The following is a 15,909-nucleotide window of genomic DNA, read 5'->3' as shown; positions in this document are numbered from 1 at the left end:
AATTAGCCAGTAAGAAGCTAGAGCTAATGGGCCAGGCAGTGTTTAAAAGAATACAATTTGTGTGTTGTTATTTCGGGGCATAAGCTAGCCAGGCAGCCGGGAGCTGGGCTGTGGGAAGAGGCCCACAGCTCCCCACAACAGGGGAATTCTATTATTTTAATAGTGAGAGAGGAAAAGACACAAGTTCTCAATGCTGACATGATTTATCCCACCATACCTTGGGCTGGAGAGGCAAAGACTTTTCCAAAGAGTTCTGTGCAGAGAAGTTTTTAATTAGAGAAGACTTCTGGGGAGGGGACATTTGATATGAGTGCTGGCAGACACAAAGGAGGCAGTCATGTGACATATATGAGCGTTAAAAACTAGCAACTGCACCTGTTGACCCAAAGTAACTATTCACTTCCGACATAGACACTTTGGTCACTAGATCATCTAGTCACCCTACCGGGGATCCTTAAGTCTTAGATAAAGTAAGAGTACAGTTAAGCTTGATAAGTTAAGATGAATAGAGCAGTATGTCCTCCAAATTCATTTTTAATTCATTTTTGGTTTAGATTTTTGCCATTATTCCATGTGCTTATTTAAGATAATCTCACTAACAGAACACATCTTGAGATACATATAAAAATGTGTGTCATATAAGTAATTTTTTTTAATTGGTGAGATTTTTAATTCTGCTCATCTACTTCTGGTAGATCTGATCCATAGTTACACTGAAGGGCTTACACAGAAACGAAATTCTAAAAGTTTAGCGTTTCTGTTTGTTTGTTTAATGACCTGGAATTTTCAAATAGCAATTACCACCTTCTCCATACCCTTTGCCATGTGTTCCATAAACTAAGCGACTGGGCAGCCCATGCAGAGGACAAAAGACTGTGGGATAGGAAACTTTCTCTACAGTAAACAGAGCACTTCTAAGTTGGAGACTCACTCATTACTCAAATGGATTGTATACAAACCATGAAGTGTTTTGACGTTGATTATGAGGGGAGAAAATGCTAACTGGAAAGGTATCTCGCCCTCATCCCATCCTGGGCACTAGCCACGAATCTAATAAACACGGGTCTAATTAAAACCATAAGAAACAGCACTTGAGGCAGAACTGTAGTTCATTACGCAAGCTTAGGCAAGAGCATCCGAAGAGTCTAGGCAGGAGGTTCTAGGGCCCAACAATAAGAAGCTCTGGCCTTGGAGCCCTAACCTGCCTCTCCTAAGTAAGAGACTGTGAACCAAATTGTATGTCTTCCTCTCCAGAGAGTTCTTCCCTCAGGCCTCCTTCATTGGCCTCTGTGACCAAGAGTGCCCACTAATTAAAACATGATTGCAGGGAACACAGACTTCACAGTAATGTCTCAGGCACGAGATAATGGCCTTAAATAGCTTCCTGCGAGATTTATGTACTTGACTGGGTTTGGGAAGATAGGATCTTCCTCATTTTTCAATGAAAGTACATCTGTAGGCATTTTTGGTGGATGGGTGTTTGTTTCTGAAGAGTAAAGTTTATATTGTAGAGCATCTAGGTTGTTTGTCCTTCCTTCTATACGCTCCACGGGTGATGAGTCTCACTAAATATTACCTTGGCTGTAAATTTCCCTCTTTCTATAGCTTCCATTTCTTGTGTGTGTGAGAGAGACAGAGACAGAGAGACCATGTCATAGGAAGACAATACATGTCTAAAACTACTTTAATCTCCATTTTCCAACTGTCCTCCTTCTCCACGTGGGCTTGAGTGCTGGTGGGTGTCCTGTGTGTGGCATCCATCACCCTTAACGGCCTTTCTTACGCATCTCACAGATGCACATTTACCTCTAATCTATTCTTTGCCGTGAATTCAGCTCCTCGGTGTTTTTTCTATACCCTCCCAACCTTCCAACTCCTTGAATCATAAAACCTTAATAGAAAGTGCATGAAGGAGAAGAACACAGGCCGACCTTGGGTGCCTCAGGAAGTGCTCTGCTTTCCCTAACTAGAGGACGCAGAGGTCCCATCACAGCATACCAGCTCCAGCACAAAAGCCCAGGCTGACCTTTGACCTAATGAGACCCCGGGAGCTTTGAATCCACGTGATGATGTCTTGGAAAATAACTAATTGGCCACTAACCGCAATCTTGTTCCATGTTGAAAATGAGGAGGGTGGTACTCAGAGAGTTCCCGGGATTTGCCCCAGGTCACAAAGTCTGCCAGGGACAACGCAGTAAGTACCACCAGGGTACCATGCCCGCTTCATTCTAGTGTAATGCTGCTTGGTAGAAATGACGTCATTTCCATCTGGAAGACAGCGTTCTGTCCAGAGCCTCAGCGTACTGTGTTGGCCTGAGGTAGCGCAGTGCGGCAATCTTCTCTAACACTTCCCCATCCTAAAGACTGTATAAGGACTCTGAAGCTATCAATTAGCTTTGACAGAATTGATGCGTTGCCAACCAGTATACTCCATCACGCCCCCGGCTTCCAGCAGGCAGCACGTTCAGTTAAATGTAAACGTTGAGACTTAATATCTCAGCTAAAAATGACCATCTGTTCGCACTTACTCACCATCCTTCCCAAACATATTTATTTGACAATCTCAAAGGAAAACTCCACTTGTACAGAGGACTGGGGACTTAAAGGTTTAGACTTTCTGCTCAAGAGCTGTCAGTTAAGCCTACAATTATCTCGAACCTGGTTCAAGTCTTACTGGAAATAGAAATCCACACTTCTCAGATGATTCCAAAATATACACTCCTGCATGTATTTTTTTTTAAAAAAAACGAGAATTTAAGAACAAATCACCAGGGTGGCCAAGGACAGGCTGTCTTTATATTTCTTTCCTTTTTCTTTGCCTCTGTTCATCCTGATTTTTGTTTTTAATCACATTGTCTTAACAGAAAAAAAAAAAAGGATGTAAAACTTGAAGCTCTCGGGTGTCCTGGACCTCATCAATAATCACTTAAGCATGTTCGCTCAGGGGCTAACTAGCTCTACTGGCTTCTCAATGTCGGACGTGCGGCTCAAAAAACCCTTCTGGATCTTGGTCATTTGAGTCATGGAACACAGCAAACCCAGCATTGTGCTGTTACCAAACCAGATAAAGACCAAGCCATCAAGTAAAGAAAAGCCGAGGCCTGTGTTTATGATGAACGTAGAAGCAAAGTTTTCCAATCAAATACTTGCAAAGTGAGTTTGAGAACACATTGAAAAGATCATCCACCATGACCAAATCAATTTCATCCCAGAGATGCAGGGATGGTTCAACATATGTAAATCAATAAGTGTAATCCACCACATAAATAGATATAAAGACAGAAAGCAGGTGATCCTCTCATTAGATGCAGAAAAAAGCCTTTGAAAACCCTTTATATATTTCTAAACTAACAATGCCAAGTGTTGGTGCAGGCCCAGATTGTTTGTCAGTCTGTATATAGAGTGGTGTGGCTGCCTCTTTAAATGTTTGACATATAGATACCATATGACCTAGCTGGTGCCATCCTGGGCCTTAACACAAGGCAACTAGAAACAGGGTCAAAGTAAGACTTGTCCACAAGTGTCATGGTTTTGTTTGTCATCGCCCCAAACTGGGAACCATTAAAATGTTCCTCAGCAGGTAAATGGCTGCAAAAGTTCTCAGCCAGCTATGGTGGCTCATAGCTATAATCCTAGCACTTGGGAGGCTACTGAGGCAGGAGAACAAGTCTGAGTCCAGCCTGGGGTGGCATAGTATGTCCTAGCCCAACCTAGGTAGCAAACGGGAGGTCTTGTCAAAAAAAAAAAAAAGAGCTCAATTTCAAAAGGGTCTCAAAGTCATTATGCTGAGTGAAAGGGATGTGACAAAAAGAAGTGTATAACCTATGATTCCGTTTCTGTGAAATCATTGAGCATGTAAACTGATCTAAAGGGACAGAAGTCGTGGCCAACGAGATGGCTCAGTGGGTAAAGGCGTTAGCTATAAAGCCTAATGACTTGAGTTTAATCACTGGGGCCCATACGGTGGGAAGAGAGAACTGACTCCCACAAATTGTTCTCTGACTTCATAAGTCTGTTATGGTGCACTCGTGTGCACGCACACACATAAATGTAATAAAAATTTCAAAAGTAAAGTTATGGAAATCAGATCAGAAAGTGCCTTTGGATCTTGGCAGAGGGAGAAAAAGATTTACAAAGAAACTGGAGGAGAATTTAGGGAGGGAGACATAATGGTTAGTATTAATGATAATGGCAATATCCTCCTGGGTGCACACTTTGTCACAGCCGATCCAACTGTGTACTTTAAGGATATCTTGTTTATTATACTTTTCTTGTTCTGCCTCAGTCAAGCTGAAAACTGAACACAGCTTGTCTGCTTGCACTGAGTGCGCATTAGTGAATTAAATGTCTGTCTCTGCTCTGGTGAGATATATCTCACACAAATCATGCTACTGGGCAAAATTCCCAGCTTTAATCATATTAGACTGTACAATAATAAAATGTAGTTAAGAAATGTGGAAAGAATGGAAGTATTAATTACCATGGAAACCATATGTGATGGCTAAGGAGAAAGATCTGAAAGTTGCACATTTGAATCTTAGTTGTAACTTTTGGTTTTGGAAAAAAAAAACCTGTTTGAAACTAAGTTTCCTTTGTGTCTGTTGTGTTATCTATAAATCAAAAATAATAATCCCCATAAAATTATTTTGGAAATTCAGACAGAATACATTTAAAGTACACAGGCTTAGTTTGGTAAAATAGTGCCATAATACCCAAATGACATCCTCAAACCTCTACATTTTTGAAAGAATGGAGAGTTAATAAAATTACCCAGACAAGCCCAGACAGCTAGTTCATGAGTATTCTAAAAGACAACTCTTGAATATATCTTACTTAATTTGCAAAATTGTCAAGAGATATTTCCGTGGGATTTTATCACAATTAAACTATAAGAAAATTTTCTGTCCCCACCCATATCCTCTTCTTGTTTGGAGGTCATAGCAAAATCCTTTTATAGGGTTCTTAGACTTAAAAACTCAATATGAAGGTTCACTAAAGAACTTGAACTGTTTGTAAAGTGGACTTAACAGTCTATGTCTTTCCTTTGACTTAGTTTTCTGTCCCAGTGGGTAACTATTTCCATTTGGTATACAGTTGAAACCCAATAAGTGTTCATTCCTTTACTTCCCTAGCTTGAAATTCGCTTCTGTTAGCATAGTCCAAGCACACATGGTAACACAGAATCACTGGGGTCTGTTGAGGTGATAGAGTCCCTATGGGCTTCCTTTGGTTTGTGCTGAAACACAAGCGTTGCAGATACTACTTTTAAATGCTACAGTTGCTTCAGATTCTCTACATTTTGATCATTTCAAAGAAGACTGGGTGCTTACTTCCTTAGCTATAAAGAGACAGAGGAAAGAGCAGTCTGAGAAAGTGCTCAGCAGATAAAGGCACTTGCCAGCCAAGCCTGACCCCGTGAGTTGAATCCCCGGATCTATGCGGTAGACGGAGAGAACCAATTCCCACAAGTTGCTCTTTGGCTCCCCCACACACTGTAGCACCTGTGCACTCACGCAGATACATGCATGCACACTTATCAAAACAAAAGAAGGTAATAAAAAATTAGGCCTGGAGGGATAGCTCAGCAACACTCGTGTCTCTTCTAATGACTGGAGTTCAAGTCTCAGCGCCCACGTCAAGGAGTCCATAAGCTCCTTTATCTCTAACTGAGCAGCTCTGACTCCATTTTTTTTTTTTGCCTCTGAAAACATACACAGACATACACACACACACACACACACACACATTCTAAAAATTGTTTAAGGGACAGGGTTTAAATAAATTAGCGTCCATTACATGCAAACTACTAGGCTAAAAGCTTTCTATGTAACTTCCATAAGCCCTCATATAAACCACCCGCTTCATGGGTCACACTTCATGTATCTCAGCCCTGAGTCACGAGAATTAGGAGAGTGAAGCTTTCGTTTAAACCTGCATAGGACCTGGAGTGCACGCACAAACTACGTTCTGTGCACTGAATCATAACACGTCTTGGCCTTTGCCTAGAAAAGACAGCCTTCTAATTTGTCTCCAAATGGAGACTTTTCTCAAAATGAAGGTAATGGGGACCTTTTTAAATAATTATTCCCGGCTAACTATAAATTAGGACCTTATTTGACGGGCCAAAGTGGAAATTCCTCAGCACTCAGTCTTTGGCCATTCAAGCAACGTTTCAAACCAGTGAAACCAAGAACACAGAGTTGAGAAACAAGTTTGTCAAGTATTGGCATACTGGCCACTATCCAAACACAAGAGACAACCTTGATTTTAGGGAGCTCCTCAGTGCCCGTGGTGTGGTCTATAGACCACCGGCACCATGTGGGAGCTTCGTTTTTTAAGAACTTTGACTTCCCTGAGGAGTCCCAGATGAGAAGCCCTGGTGAATTCTATACACATAAAAGTTTGAGATGATCTTGCCTATGAGACTACTTCCATGAGTTTCTATGAGAAACTTCCATGTCCACTGGGTAAATTGCGGAGATTTTTTTCAAGTAAAGACCACAATCACCCTTGTCCCACAGAATCTGATTCTATAGAGTTGGGATGAGCCCAGGAGTCCAGATTTTGGAATGTTTCTTCATGAGATCACTGGGTGGCCAAGTTTGGGATCCAGTTACGCAGAGAATCCAGTAAGACACCCGTGCTTTCCTCGGAAACTGAAGAGTCCAAATGAAGGCAGCTTGAAATACTCAGAAAGTCGCTATATTTACATCTTTATTCAAGAAATTTATCTGTTTGAAGCCACAGGGAAAAAAATCTTTAAGGTCTAATTTCCATAATAGGAAGATGTGTTAGCTGAGGAATTTTGAACAAAATGAAGCAGTGCATAATTTTTCCAAAGAAGGACTTCCAGGTCCTGGATCAAACTCACACTGTAGAACTGTGCCCAGACACAGACACAAACCTCAGCCGAGGCCGAGAAGATAGCCAAATGGCACTTCCAAGTACGTACGTAGCACTGAAGTCGAGATTGCTTGGCCTTTATTGATTCCATTGGTCCCTCTCCCATTGCCAGCCTCCTTCCTCTAGGCACAAACAGTCTGGGTTTCTTGGTCACTTCATGCTAGAGCCCGAATGGTGGAAGACACCCTGCTGGGTTACTTCTGCTCTTCAGCAGACTTATGTGGACCCTAAAGCAGTTGTTAAGCATCTAATGGCTCTCTACTGAAATAACACGGAGGCACCAAGTTTTGGTGACCCGAATAACACTAAAAACTCTAACCTGTGATGAGAAAGATACCGTATCAATTTATAAACAACAAGCCAAGCTCATGAATCCAGACATTCACCATTCAAATGCTGAACAGGAGCGGCTAAGAAGCGAAAAACAAGACAGTAAGCGAGGAAATGACGCTGAACTTCTGCTGTGGGCTGCATATGCACAGGGCTCACGCACTGGAAACTTAATCCTCAGTGCAACTGTGCGGAAAGGAAGGACCCAGGAAGAGGTGGCCAGGTAGCAGGAACTTTGCTCTCATGAAGGGATTATCACTATCCTGGTTATCCTGGATATCCTAGTTATGGATAAACAAGAATCTATCTTCTGCCCTGGGGTGATAGGAGAAGAAAACCTTCCACATATAGACATCTCCGTCACAGACATCTGGCCAGGTGTTCTTCCTCTCTATCTTGATAGATATCTGGAGTGGTCAAAGGGAAGTTCCCTTTCTGTTGGCAGCCCTGAGCTATAGTTCCAGACCGAGGTTTATGATACCAAGCTTTCCACGTGCTGAATGTTCAAGGCACAGGCTTTTTGATCTGGGCTTAGGGTGCCCATGATTTACAGATCTTGAGTTTTGGACATTGGAACCCTCTACTCTTTTTTTTCTTTCTTTCTTTTTTGTTTTTTGTTTGTTTTGTTTTTCAAGACAGGGTTTCTCTGGAACTTGGAACTTTGTAGACTGGCTGCCTTCGAACTCATAAAGATCCGCCTGCCTGTGCCTCCCAAGTGGGATCCTCTACTCTTGGATCCTTGAAGGCTCTTTAAGTTTGTCTGAGGCTGGTACTTTCATCCCTTCCTCATCTTCACAGCCTCTCACCTCCCATCTCTTTAGCCTCTCCCGAGTCCCTTGTTGCCACTGTCCCTTACAGTCCCAGCCTCTTGTAGATTCTGTCCTTGGTCATCTAAACCATCTCCTGGTGTTTTTGCATCTCTAAGCTTTGGGTGTAGTAATAGGAGCTGCATCCCTAGCACCCCGGCCACCTGGCTAGCTTATGCCCCAAAATAACAACACACAAATTGTATTCTTTTAAACACTGCTTGGCCCATTAGCTCTAGCCCTTACTGGCTAATTCTGATATCCCGATCAACCCATTTCTAATAAACTGTGTAGCACCGGTCTTACTGGGAAAGATTCAGCATACATCCATCCTGGGCTGGAGCTTGATCTCATCTGCCTCAGAGAGCAGAGCTATCGCATCTGCCCAGGAGAGGGGAGCACAGTGTCTCTGAGCTCACTTCCTCTTCCTCCCAGCATTCTGTTCTATTTACTCCACCCACCTATGTTTTAACCTATGAAGCCAAGCAGTTTCTTTATCATAATTAACCAATGACCTTCCTCCATCATTTGGGACTCTTAGACTCTGTGGCTCTTTAGAGCTTTCGGTCACCTCTGTGAGGTCACTCATAGCTACATAGCTGGGAAATGCAGAATATTATCTGTCCCTTGTGCAACCCACCAAGTCTGCTTTCCCTGTGGTGAAGACCACAAGTGGGGGAAGAAGGCATTTGGGCAAATCTTTGATTAGTCATTAAGGTTGCTAAAGCAAGGGTAACGCCCAGGAGAGAAACCTCCCAGGATAACCTAGGAAGACTGAAAATAGCCGGTTTCCGCAGCTAGAAAGAAAGCTGAAACATACGTGTTCTGAGTGCAGCTCCACCAGTCACAGTATGGGCTCCGGCTCTACCCTGAAGCATGATGAATAAAAACTCAGAGAGAGAAATTGGGGTTCAACCTGAAGATCTGAAAAGCTAAACAGCCAACCACTGGCTCTTACCTCGACCTCAGTCCAAATTGGCTGTCCTGCCTCCAGGAGTCTCGGAATGAGACTCTGTCTGAGAGTCATTGCCTCCTATCTTATTCTTAAAGGTGTGCACCACTGGAATTAAAGGCTTGCACTGCCCGATTTCTATGGCAACTAGAGTAACTACTAGGATTAAAGATGTGTGTTACCACTGCCTGACTGTAAGGCTGAGCAGTGTGGCTGTTTTATTCTCCCGATCCTTAGGCAAGCTTTATTTATTAAAACAATTGAAATGTCATTACATGACCTCATGGACATCACGAGAAACAGCTACAAACCTCGCATAAGGACCTATCACAGACCTAACCTAAACACAGTCTATTTCCCACCCATTCATCACAAGCTTTTTGCTGAGTCACTGGAGAGGTACTCCTCGGTACCAGTCCTTAATCAAGACTGCTGTTACCAATCCGGAACATCTGTGTGTGTGTGTGTGTGTGTGTGTGTGTGTGTGTGTGTGTGTGTGTGTGTGGTGACATCTGGAGGTTGCAGAGGCTTGTCAGGGCCCAAGAGGAGTTCTCCAGGCTTTGATACCTAAAGCCAGGTCTCCAAGCTGAAGTGTGCAGCTTGGGCGGCACTGTAATACTGGCCCTTGTAGCCAGAAGGGCACTTCATGAGAATGACTGTAAAATATTCAGAACAGCCAGACCGTGATGACAGAATCTGTTGCCAAGAAAAGGACAGCTTGGTTGACAGCTCCTTGCTCAAGGAAGCCAGAAACAAAGAAAGAGCTGATAGTTGTCAATTGAAATTTCTAATTGGTCTCATTCCCAACACCTTGCCTTACTTTAAGTTAATCTAAACATTGAAGGATGCCTACTATTAATATTAACAGGGTTTAGCCTCTAGTTAAACAGTCTTAGGGACAATCCAGTTCCCCTGATCTGTCTCACCTTGGCTTTGAATTTTTCCGACTTCTAGAATGATAAGAAATAAACTTCTATTTAATGTATTTCTCCATCTCAAATGCTCCATTATAGTAATGCAAACTAGATAAAGGTATCTTTGGAACCATGTCTGGCAATATATCCATACTTCTGCTGACCAAAGTTGATCCCTTTCAATGAATATTAGAAGTTGTAAATCTCTTGGGTGCAATTTCCATTCATTATATTCTTTACTCGTCCACAATGCTTCATCATTTCTCATGCTTCCTCTTTAAATATTTCATAATGGAATGCAGGGATGATGACCATCCAACAGCCAGGGTCTAGATCCAACCATGGTTGCCATTTTGCCTTACTTGACCTGTTATCTACATTTGTGAAGAGTTCCCAAGAAGGGTTGGAGCTGCCATGACACCTCGCCACTACTGAGTACACTGTGGGCTCTTCATCCTCTCGTGCTTCCAAAGTCATGAGGTTAGCGGTGGCTTTGCTCTGCCACGTCTTCACTTCAAGCACCAAACCATAGGACCAATCAGCCATGGACTGGAACTGTCAAAATTATGAACCAAAATAAAATTTTCTCTTTGTAAAGTAATTATTACAGGTATTTATTATACTGATGGAATCTATCTTAACAGTTTCTAAGAAAAGTTTTGTATGGTTTTTGTGAATACATACATACATATATGTGTGTGTGTGTGTGTGTGTGTATACTCTTGATTAAATATTTAAAAAGAAACTACTGTGCTCTAAAGTAGAAATATAAGAAACTTTAGACATTTTGCAAGGTGAACACAACCTTTAGAGTTCACCAATAACAAATGAGATTCCTGAATATTGTGTTTTCTCTTATATTTTATTCTTGCTGCTATCTTTTTAAATCACTTCCTTCCGCTAACTTGGGATTTACTCCATTCTTCTTTTATTATCTTTTTTAAATGCATCCCCAGCTATTGCATTTTGGCTTTTTAAACATAATGCAAGCATTTGAAAGCTGTAAGTTTTCCTTAGAAGCATCACTTTATGTGTTCTCTACAAATTCTGAAAGCATTACTTCCTTTTATTTTACCTTAAGACATTATCTGGTTTGCTTTGTGACTTACTCATTACAGAAATTATGCTTGGCATTTTCTATAAAAAAATAAATTTTCAGTGTCATACAAAGAAGATTAGGAATGCTGTCCCCTTTCAAGACTTAGGGACATATCAACATAAATGCAATGCCTCAGTTTTTCTTAAACGCCTGATCATTTTTTTTGTGTACACAACTAAACCCCGAGAGACAGAGTGATGCACATGTCCCACTTCTGTTAGCCAGGAGCTCACCATCATAGTTACAATGCAACTGGATGAGGTAGTCCTGAGAAGATGGAGCAGAAATGACTCACCAAGGAAAGAAGCTCAAACAAATTCCACAAAAGGCTCCTGCTATGGACTTCCCCGCTTGGAGTCCCTCAAGAGAGGTCTACAGTGTCACGGTGTGCTAGACGTCTATGTGGAAGTCATGGAGGTAAAGAGAAATAATCCATCCTGCACCCTCGTGCCACAATTCTGTCTTCATTGAAAGCCACGAGCCACTATAAAAGTAAACCAAGGTTACACACAAGCTGCTCCTGCTTTGACTCTAGCCATTACGTGTGCTGTGCTGAGCTGTCCACTTTAGGACTGTAGCATTGTCTCTCCATCTGTTGGGAAGATGATAGCTCTCTGCTGATTAGTCCAACTAAGAGCAGCCATGTTAACCAAATCTCAGCCCTACTAAGGAAGCCTTTATTCAATGACTGGTCAATTTAGATAAAGCTGTTGCCCCTCACTGCAGTCACGTGCAACTCTAAAGGACCATGCCAACCTCAGAATTTCCTACAGTATAGCTGAGCTCTGTTCCATGGCCATGTTGATCTAGTCCTTCCACATTGTGGACCTCAAGGACATCCCCTAGTACTCTTTCTGTAAGCCATTCTCCATGTTAGAGTCTGCTTCCTAGAAAATCTCGCTTACACCAAGGCTGCCCAGCCCAACACCTTTGATCACGATGCTCACGTGTGTATATCTATGAAAATCAAATTTATTCATTTTTACAAAAGGGGAAACTAAGGCATAAATTCTCTTTGCTTGCTTGAAATAATCCACAGTGCTAACACCGGGCAAGGGCAGTGTGCCAAGGCATGCAAACATGCTGCCAAGTTTCCATCTATGTTCAAAATTTATTTTTGCTACAACAGAGTAAAACACACCACTCCAGCCATATGTACCAGATGGAGTGCTGAAATTCATGGGTTTGTGGGGTCAGGTACAACAAGGGGAAAAACAAATTTAAAACAGTGTTAAGATGCCCAGTATTCAAGGAAAGGCAGTGTGTTTAGTAGAACTGTGATCTGCTCTCCCCATTAGTAAATGACAGAAAAATGGGCAGAACCATAAACCTCCTTCACAGTTAGTGGCTACTGCCAACTACTGTAGATGGCATAAGAAACACCGTATCTCATGGCTTATTATAAAGGAATAGTGATATTTATATTTTCATCGCTCAGTTTATTTGCTGATGTGCTGCCAAAATCTCTAGTATTCAGAAATCTGCATTGACTACAAAGAAGTTGAGAGGCTCTGAGCTGGATGCTAGAACTCAGAAGTCTGGGACCCCTGTGAATCCTATTTGTACCGAATTGCATTAGAATAAAGAATCAATACAACTTTTAATGTCCCAAACTGAGGGCAGAAGAGAGAGATCCAGGACCCATGACTGAGAGTCCTTGTTGCTGTCACAGAGGACTCAGGTTTGGTTCCCAGCACCCACATGTGGGTTCACAACGACCTGAAACTTGAATAGTTCCAGGAGATATGATGCCTTCTTCTGGCCTGTGCAGGCACTGCACACATATGTTACATGTACAGTTAAGCAAGCACACATGCGTAAGCAAAAATAAATACATTTTTAAATAATAAAAAATTATCCCAAATCTAGACGTCTGTGCTGTTTTCTAATAAAATTAGGATGAAATACATTTGAGTCATGCCAAACACATGGCTGATAATCAAAAGGTGAGGAAAATGCTTACTTAAAGTCATCAATGTGCTGTCCCTGGGGTAAGCTCAGCCCCACAGAGAGAATACAAACATGTATTTTGCATCACCAGCATCTACACAGCCTTTCTGTTTTCCTCTCTCTACAGGGTTGTGGCCTATTCTCAAGCACACATCCGGCAGACCCGATCAGCAGTACAGCACAAAGCTCTATTTGTGTGTCGAGAATTATCGATCAGGAATCACTGGGTCAGACAGGTTTCAAAACCTTCAGAGCTGGAGCAGCACACTTAGATGCGAACTGCTGAATTTTATAGCTTCTGGGCCACTCTGAAACAAGAAATCTGCTCTCTGCCATCAAGATGGATTGTGGTAACGACCCTAAATCTATCACATAACCAACCACATACCCTTCATTTCACTCAGGATGGTGAAAAGGGCACACAACTCGCTCACAGAGCTTTCTTTTAAAAGAAATACTTGAAAGGAAAAGAATAACTTTAACCGTGAATCCAGAAGTGAGGCATATTGTGACCCTCTGGGACTTCCTATCGGTCATACCTCCAGGTCATTCTCCTAATGGGCTCTTGTTTTCATTAATGTGACTGGCAACTCTGACTTCGCCTTGCAGGGAATGTAACTTGGCAGCCAACAAGAACTGGAAACTCTCTGGGTTTTGTCTTTGGCTATTAGAGTCACTGCCTCCTCTAAATTTCGGATAGTGAATCACAATAAAACAGTGACCTGAGTATGAAGCTTCCCGAGGTTCAGCCAAGGGTGCCATCAGCGACACATCAGATCTTAAAGGTTGACAAAGTTCATCCACCAGTGTCCTATCCTAGTCCAGCCTCCCGGAAGAAAATGACTCCGTGAACGAGGCTTTGCTTGGAGAATAGAATACAGATGTGCTCAGCTGCATCACTGAGCTCCCCCTCCTAACGCTCACAGCACAGTTTATGAATTTGTCACGTGCACATGTGTCAATTTGCATCTCCGAGGGATTCATTTCACTTTATCCAATATGTTGCTGAATCTCTGTGGGGATTTATGGTTTTGTGCAATGGGCAGGCAGCACTAATATAGTTCAGATCCTGGGTTTCACACTCATGATTGTAACTGTCACAGCATTCTGGGTCATTTCAGACAGGACTGTCTACCAGAGGGAAATGACAAGATATCTTTTTATCACCCTTAATTCAAGCCCTCGCCCTTTCTATCCAACAAGTCCTGGAGGTTTGCTGAGCTCGGTTCAATCCCTGTCTGGCATCTCTGAACTGTGACTGCTTCATTCAGATCTCCTCAGCTTTCTCCGGGCTCTCATAATAATCTTCCCCCATGCCTCTTTTTAAGCCAGAGAGAATCTCCCTTGTTACCTAAGAAACCCCTAAGGATAGGCATTCTTGGACTATAAGTAGAAAAGATATGGTTTTATGGAAAATACAAAGAAGTTCTATGTCATAATATTACCTAAATGAATGAACCATCATAGCCTACAGCCTTGCTCTGACATTCATAGGCTCAGACATTCAGTATTTAGGAAGCAAACCCATGTTAACTAAGTATTCAAGAGTCACAAAGAGCCCAAGCTTCCAGTATATTAATTTCCACTGAAGCGTATCTGCTAGACAAGTCTGTGATCCTCCTTTGGACTGAGCTGTGTGTCCCTCCCCCAGAAGCGGTTATGTGAATAGTCACTTTGTAACCAAGATTCTTTGTGACTCATGGAAAGTCAGCTGAGACCTGAGGTAGATGATGCTCTGTCTGCAATGACCAGGCCCGTCTCTCTGCAGGTGCATGTGATAGATGCAGCAAGCTAATCATCACCAGCATCTCTTGTCTAAATTCCAAGCCAACACCCATTGTTTTGTTTGTGTTTTTCTTTGAGGTGCCGGAAACTTGAGCCTTGAATACACTAAACTGTTAGACATACACTCTGTCCCTGAGCTGTGTTGGCAGCCCCATACACAGAGCCCCCTCGCCAGCCCTTTTCTGTTCACACAAAGCAGTGGATGAGGTTCCCATGTTCTGCTTATATCTTCTCCCTGAGTCTACATTTCCCTTGGAATTCTGGGAGTTTCTTGACTCTCCCATAACCCACTGATGGGCCCAACTTGTTCTTGCTTCATTCCCCCACTAAATGAACACATTCTGTTTATGTTTGCACAGAGAACAATCTTAGTTCACATTTCCTCGAGATCTCTTCCCATCATCTCTCCAAACCTGGGCCCAAACAGTTTCACATCTACCAGTCTCCATGACTACTGTGGAGCTATTTGCTTCTCTCTTTTCTTATTGTAGTGGGAGAGTCTTAGAGGTCAGCCTCAGAAACTGGCTCTGGTGAACGTCAGGCTGCCAGTGAATGTGAGGTAGCTGCTTACAATACCAGAGACAAAACTGAAAAGCAGCTTCCAGAAAGGGCAGGACTGGAAGGAACCAAGAATCCAGGTAGCAGATTTCTTCAGAAGGACATCTGGGGTAGGGGCTAGAGATACGGCTCAGGGACTAAGATCACTTGCAAAGGACCTGGGTTCAGTTCCCAAGCACCCACATGGCACAGTTATAACCATCTAACTTAGTTTCAATAGATCAGACTGCCCTCTTCTGACCTCCAAAGGTACTGCATACATGTGGTGAACATGTACACACACAGGCAAACACCCATATATGTAAAAAGACACTGTGATGATCATTCAACTCTCAAAATTTATTTTTTGCTGAAGCTTTGAACCCCTTCAAACCATTTTTTTTAACAAAACGAAGACAGGAGTCCTCTACTAGCAGAAAATCTGCCAGCCAAGAATGAGAGGCTGTTTCCTAAAAGGAAGTCATGGTCCTAGAACAAAAGGGTGTAAAAGAGGTGGGGGCCATTTTATTGAGAGTGAATAAATTGTAGGACCAAAGCATAGAGCTGAACCTAAAGACTTAGTACAAGAGCTTATCTGAACAAGTAGTCTGAAGGCTAAGCAGGGAAAAGGCT

This window comes from Microtus pennsylvanicus, chromosome 21 (assembly GCF_037038515.1).
Source record: "Microtus pennsylvanicus isolate mMicPen1 chromosome 21, mMicPen1.hap1, whole genome shotgun sequence".
NCBI lineage: Eukaryota > Metazoa > Chordata > Mammalia > Rodentia > Cricetidae > Microtus > Microtus pennsylvanicus.
The sequence above is the reverse complement of the archived record's forward strand: the minus strand, read 5'-3'. Positions refer to the sequence as shown.